Source organism: Tasmannia lanceolata, unplaced genomic scaffold (assembly GCF_043159265.1).
Source record: "Tasmannia lanceolata isolate RefF3 unplaced genomic scaffold, GAP_Taslan_0.1 ptg000199l, whole genome shotgun sequence".
Taxonomy (NCBI): domain Eukaryota; kingdom Viridiplantae; phylum Streptophyta; class Magnoliopsida; order Canellales; family Winteraceae; genus Tasmannia; species Tasmannia lanceolata.
In genome coordinates, this window is record NW_027518875.1 from 20,001 (window position 1) to 27,500 (window position 7,500).

The following is a 7,500-nucleotide window of genomic DNA, read 5'->3' on the forward strand; positions in this document are numbered from 1 at the left end:
TGCCCGGATAGACTCGGTATGCCTTGGGATACATGCGTATGCCCCGATAGGCTTGGTACGCCCCGATATGCGCACGTGTGCCCCAGTAGGGCTCGGTATGCCCCGGTATGTACGCGTGTGCCCCGATAGGCCCGGTATGCCCTGATAGGCCCGGTATGCCCCGATATGCACACGTGTGCCCCAATAGGGGTCGGTATGCCCCGGTAGGTACGCGTGTGCCCCGTAATGCACGTTTCGCAGATCTCCCCGCATGTCCCGCCCCTATATGTAATACTTACTTACTTACTTACTTTCTTTCTTGCTTGCTTGCTTGCTTGCAATGGTTGGGAGTGCCCGGCATGCCCCGCTGCAGAGACCAAGGGCGCAATGACTTGGCACCGCGGATGCCGGGACTCCGGCACTTCCCGTGGCACTGATGGTTGGTTCCAAAGACAAAAGGCCGTGCAAGGCCACCGCACCGCGGATGATTTTGCTCGTGCTGGCGCCGTTGTGTGGCCAAAGAACATGCGCGAATGCTCGTGTCGGAAGGGTTGGTGTCCTGGCCCCGCGGGTGTCACGAATGCTCGGTTGCGAAGACCATGGGACCAGAGCCATGGCACGTCGGATGATGGCTCCAGCTGGCGCCCCGGCACTTTCTGTGGCATTGATGCTCGGTTTCAAAGACAAACGTGCGCAGTGCCAGGGGACCGCGGATGACTGCTCGTGCTGGCCCCGTTGGGCGGCATTGATGGTCGGTTGCAAAGAAAATGCGCGATTGCTCGTGTCGGGGCCCGGCAAGCCAAGGCCAAGCGAGCCATGGCACGTCGGATGATGGCTCCAGCTGGCGCCCCGGCACTTTCTGTGGCATTGATGCTCGGTTTCAAAGACAAACGTGCGCAGGGCCAGGGGACCGCGGATGACTGCTCGTGCTGGCCCCGTTGGGCGGCATTGATGGTCGGTTGCAAAGAAAATGCGCGATTGCTCGTGTCGGGGCCTGGCAAGCCAAGGCCAAGCGAGCCATGGCAACGCGGATGATGGCTCGCTAGTGCTGGCGCCGTGCACAGTGGCCTCGCACACTCGCCCTGCACGCTTCCCTTGCACGCAGCCTTGCACACTAGCCTCGCATGCGAGCCTTGCACCCTAGCCATGCAAACTAGCCTTGCACGGTAGCCATGCACACAAGCCGTGCACATTAGCCATGCGCACAAGCCCCGCACACTAGCCTTGCGCACAACCCTTGCACACAAGCCATGCACTCGAGCAATGCACACAAGCCTTGCACTCAAGCAATGCACACAAGCCCTGGACACTAGCCTTGCACACGGGCCTGGCACACAAGCCTTGGGCACTAGCCTTGCGCACTAGCGTTCCACATGAGCCTTGCACACTAGCCTTGGACACTAGCCTTGCACACAGGCCTTGCACACTAGGCATGCTTGGGCGAGCTGATCCCGCATCAAGTCGACGGGTCTAGGCATTCTTGGGCGCAGATCCCGCATCGTCTCGTCGCGTCTGGGCGCAAACACGTCGCGTCTCGTTGCGTCTTCAGAAGTCGTCGCTAACAGCACCTTTGGTTGCCACTGGTGGTTAGGCTGGTTGGTTGCGCAAACCCTATAGGAGGGTGGCATGCTGGTGGGCGTTTTTGCCCGGATAGGCACTAGAATGTGCAGATTTTGGGCGTTTTTGCCTGGATAGGCTAAGGAATGGGCATGCTTTGGGCGTTTTTGCCCGGATAGGCACCGGAATGCTTGGCCTTGGCTTGTCCTAGCAAGGCATTGCTGGGTTGGGCTCCCTTGGCCTTTTGGGCGCCTTGGACGATGTCTTGCGAAGACCATGGGCACAAGGCCATGGCATATGGTGAGGAAAGGACCACGGTTGCCAAGGTTAGGCACCGGAATGCTTGGCCTTGGCTTGCCAAAGCAGGGCATTGCTGGGTTGGGCTCCCTTGGCCTTCCGGGCGCCTTGGACACTGTCTTGGGAAGACCATGGGCACAAGGCCATGGCATATGGTGGGGAATGGACCACGGTTGCCAAGGCTAGGCATATAGAGAGGAATTGCATTTTTGCCCGGATAGGCACCGGAATGCTTGGCCTTGGCCTGGGTTGGGCTCCCTTGGCCTTCCGGGGGCCTTGGACGCTGTCTTGGGAAGACCATGGGCACAAGGCCATGGCATATAGTGAGGAATGGACCACGGTTGGCAAGGCTAGGCATATAGAGAGGAATGGACCACGGTTGCCAAGGTTGCGCAAGTTTTGGGCATTTTTTGCCCGGATATGCCCAAGTATGCCCCGATAGGCCCGTTACGCCCCGGTATGAACGCGTATGCCCGGATAGACTCGGTATGCCTTGGGATACATGCGTATGCCCCGATAGGCTTGGTACGCCCCGATATGCGCACGTGTGCCCCAGTAGGGCTCGGTATGCCCCGGTATGTACGCGTGTGCCCCGATAGGCCCGGTATGCCCTGATAGGCCCGGTATGCCCCGATATGCACACGTGTGCCCCAATAGGGGTCGGTATGCCCCGGTAGGTACGCGTGTGCCCCGTAATGCACGTTTCGCAGATCTCCCCGCATGTCCCGCCCCTATATGTAATACTTACTTACTTACTTACTTTCTTTCTTGCTTGCTTGCTTGCTTGCAATGGTTGGGAGTGCCCGGCATGCCCCGCTGCAGAGACCAAGGGCGCAATGACTTGGCACCGCGGATGCCGGGACTCCGGCACTTCCCGTGGCACTGATGGTTGGTTCCAAAGACAAAAGGCCGTGCAAGGCCACCGCACCGCGGATGATTTTGCTCGTGCTGGCGCCGTTGTGTGGCCAAAGAACATGCGCGAATGCTCGTGTCGGAAGGGTTGGTGTCCTGGCCCCGCGGGTGTCACGAATGCTCGGTTGCGAAGACCATGGGACCAGAGCCATGGCACGTCGGATGATGGCTCCAGCTGGCGCCCCGGCACTTTCTGTGGCATTGATGCTCGGTTTCAAAGACAAACGTGCGCAGTGCCAGGGGACCGCGGATGACTGCTCGTGCTGGCCCCGTTGGGCGGCATTGATGGTCGGTTGCAAAGAAAATGCGCGATTGCTCGTGTCGGGGCCCGGCAAGCCAAGGCCAAGCGAGCCATGGCACGTCGGATGATGGCTCCAGCTGGCGCCCCGGCACTTTCTGTGGCATTGATGCTCGGTTTCAAAGACAAACGTGCGCAGGGCCAGGGGACCGCGGATGACTGCTCGTGCTGGCCCCGTTGGGCGGCATTGATGGTCGGTTGCAAAGAAAATGCGCGATTGCTCGTGTCGGGGCCTGGCAAGCCAAGGCCAAGCGAGCCATGGCAACGCGGATGATGGCTCGCTAGTGCTGGCGCCGTGCACAGTGGCCTCGCACACTCGCCCTGCACGCTTCCCTTGCACGCAGCCTTGCACACTAGCCTCGCATGCGAGCCTTGCACCCTAGCCATGCAAACTAGCCTTGCACGGTAGCCATGCACACAAGCCGTGCACATTAGCCATGCGCACAAGCCCCGCACACTAGCCTTGCGCACAACCCTTGCACACAAGCCATGCACTCGAGCAATGCACACAAGCCTTGCACTCAAGCAATGCACACAAGCCCTGGACACTAGCCTTGCACACGGGCCTGGCACACAAGCCTTGGGCACTAGCCTTGCGCACTAGCGTTCCACATGAGCCTTGCACACTAGCCTTGGACACTAGCCTTGCACACAGGCCTTGCACACTAGGCATGCTTGGGCGAGCTGATCCCGCATCAAGTCGACGGGTCTAGGCATTCTTGGGCGCAGATCCCGCATCGTCTCGTCGCGTCTGGGCGCAAACACGTCGCGTCTCGTTGCGTCTTCAGAAGTCGTCGCTAACAGCACCTTTGGTTGCCACTGGTGGTTAGGCTGGTTGGTTGCGCAAACCCTATAGGAGGGTGGCATGCTGGTGGGCGTTTTTGCCCGGATAGGCACTAGAATGTGCAGATTTTGGGCGTTTTTGCCTGGATAGGCTAAGGAATGGGCATGCTTTGGGCGTTTTTGCCCGGATAGGCACCGGAATGCTTGGCCTTGGCTTGTCCTAGCAAGGCATTGCTGGGTTGGGCTCCCTTGGCCTTTTGGGCGCCTTGGACGATGTCTTGCGAAGACCATGGGCACAAGGCCATGGCATATGGTGAGGAAAGGACCACGGTTGCCAAGGTTAGGCACCGGAATGCTTGGCCTTGGCTTGCCAAAGCAGGGCATTGCTGGGTTGGGCTCCCTTGGCCTTCCGGGCGCCTTGGACACTGTCTTGGGAAGACCATGGGCACAAGGCCATGGCATATGGTGGGGAATGGACCACGGTTGCCAAGGCTAGGCATATAGAGAGGAATTGCATTTTTGCCCGGATAGGCACCGGAATGCTTGGCCTTGGCTTGCCATAGCAGGGCATTGCTGGGTTGGGCTCCCTTGGCCTTCCGGGGGCCTTGGACGCTGTCTTGGGAAGACCATGGGCACAAGGCCATGGCATATAGTGAGGAATGGACCACGGTTGGCAAGGCTAGGCATATAGAGAGGAATGGACCACGGTTGCCAAGGTTGCGCAAGTTTTGGGCATTTTTTGCCCGGATATGCCCAAGTATGCCCCGATAGGCCCGTTACGCCCCGGTATGAACGCGTATGCCCGGATTGACTCGGTATGCCTTGGGATACATGCGTATGCCCCGATAGGCTTGGTACGCCCCGATATGCGCACGTGTGCCCCAGTAGGGCTCGGTATGCCCCGGTATGTACGCGTGTGCCCCGATAGGCCCGGTATGCCCCGATATGCACACGTGTGCCCCAATAGGGGTCGGTATGCCCCGGTAGGTACGCGTGTGCCCCGTAATGCACGTTTCGCAGATCTCCCCGCATGTCCCGCCCCTATATGTAATACTTACTTACTTACTTACTTTCTTTCTTGCTTGCTTGCTTGCTTGCAATGGTTGGGAGTGCCCGGCATGCCCCGCTGCAGAGACCAAGGGCGCAATGACTTGGCACCGCGGATGCCGGGACTCCGGCACTTCCCGTGGCACTGATGGTTGGTTCCAAAGACAAAAGGCCGTGCAAGGCCACCGCACCGCGGATGATTTTGCTCGTGCTGGCGCCGTTGTGTGGCCAAAGAACATGCGCGAATGCTCGTGTCGGAAGGGTTGGTGTCCTGGCCCCGCGGGTGTCACGAATGCTCGGTTGCGAAGACCATGGGACCAGAGCCATGGCACGTCGGATGATGGCTCCAGCTGGCGCCCCGGCACTTTCTGTGGCATTGATGCTCGGTTTCAAAGACAAACGTGCGCAGTGCCAGGGGACCGCGGATGACTGCTCGTGCTGGCCCCGTTGGGCGGCATTGATGGTCGGTTGCAAAGAAAATGCGCGATTGCTCGTGTCGGGGCCCGGCAAGCCAAGGCCAAGCGAGCCATGGCACGTCGGATGATGGCTCCAGCTGGCGCCCCGGCACTTTCTGTGGCATTGATGCTCGGTTTCAAAGACAAACGTGCGCAGGGCCAGGGGACCGCGGATGACTGCTCGTGCTGGCCCCGTTGGGCGGCATTGATGGTCGGTTGCAAAGAAAATGCGCGATTGCTCGTGTCGGGGCCTGGCAAGCCAAGGCCAAGCGAGCCATGGCAACGCGGATGATGGCTCGCTAGTGCTGGCGCCGTGCACAGTGGCCTCGCACACTCGCCCTGCACGCTTCCCTTGCACGCAGCCTTGCACACTAGCCTCGCATGCGAGCCTTGCACCCTAGCCATGCAAACTAGCCTTGCACGGTAGCCATGCACACAAGCCGTGCACATTAGCCATGCGCACAAGCCCCGCACACTAGCCTTGCGCACAACCCTTGCACACAAGCCATGCACTCGAGCAATGCACACAAGCCTTGCACTCAAGCAATGCACACAAGCCCTGGACACTAGCCTTGCACACGGGCCTGGCACACAAGCCTTGGGCACTAGCCTTGCGCACTAGCGTTCCACATGAGCCTTGCACACTAGCCTTGGACACTAGCCTTGCACACAGGCCTTGCACACTAGGCATGCTTGGGCGAGCTGATCCCGCATCAAGTCGACGGGTCTAGGCATTCTTGGGCGCAGATCCCGCATCGTCTCGTCGCGTCTGGGCGCAAACACGTCGCGTCTCGTTGCGTCTTCAGAAGTCGTCGCTAACAGCACCTTTGGTTGCCACTGGTGGTTAGGCTGGTTGGTTGCGCAAACCCTATAGGAGGGTGGCATGCTGGTGGGCGTTTTTGCCCGGATAGGCACTAGAATGTGCAGATTTTGGGCGTTTTTGCCTGGATAGGCTAAGGAATGGGCATGCTTTGGGCGTTTTTGCCCGGATAGGCACCGGAATGCTTGGCCTTGGCTTGTCCTAGCAAGGCATTGCTGGGTTGGGCTCCCTTGGCCTTTTGGGCGCCTTGGACGATGTCTTGCGAAGACCATGGGCACAAGGCCATGGCATATGGTGAGGAAAGGACCACGGTTGCCAAGGTTAGGCACCGGAATGCTTGGCCTTGGCTTGCCAAAGCAGGGCATTGCTGGGTTGGGCTCCCTTGGCCTTCCGGGCGCCTTGGACACTGTCTTGGGAAGACCATGGGCACAAGGCCATGGCATATGGTGGGGAATGGACCACGGTTGCCAAGGCTAGGCATATAGAGAGGAATTGCATTTTTGCCCGGATAGGCACCGGAATGCTTGGCCTTGGCTTGCCATAGCAGGGCATTGCTGGGTTGGGCTCCCTTGGCCTTCCGGGGGCCTTGGACGCTGTCTTGGGAAGACCATGGGCACAAGGCCGTGGCATATAGTGAGGAATGGACCACGGTTGGCAAGGCTAGGCATATAGAGAGGAATGGACCACGGTTGCCAAGGTTGCGCAAGTTTTGGGCATTTTTTGCCCGGATATGCCCAAGTATGCCCCGATAGGCCCGTTACGCCCCGGTATGAACGCGTATGCCCGGATTGACTCGGTATGCCTTGGGATACATGCGTATGCCCCGATAGGCTTGGTACGCCCCGATATGCGCACGTGTGCCCCAGTAGGGCTCGGTATGCCCCGGTATGTACGCGTGTGCCCCGATAGGCCCGGTATGCCCCGATATGCACACGTGTGCCCCAATAGGGGTCGGTATGCCCCGGTAGGTACGCGTGTGCCCCGTAATGCACGTTTCGCAGATCTCCCCGCATGTCCCGCCCCTATATGTAATACTTACTTACTTACTTACTTTCTTTCTTGCTTGCTTGCTTGCTTGCAATGGTTGGGAGTGCCCGGCATGCCCCGCTGCAGAGACCAAGGGCGCAATGACTTGGCACCGCGGATGCCGGGACTCCGGCACTTCCCGTGGCACTGATGGTTGGTTCCAAAGACAAAAGGCCGTGCAAGGCCACCGCACCGCGGATGATTTTGCTCGTGCTGGCGCCGTTGTGTGGCCAAAGAACATGCGCGAATGCTCGTGTCGGAAGGGTTGGTGTCCTGGCCCCGCGGGTGTCACGAATGCTCGGTTGCGAAGACCATGGGACCAGAGC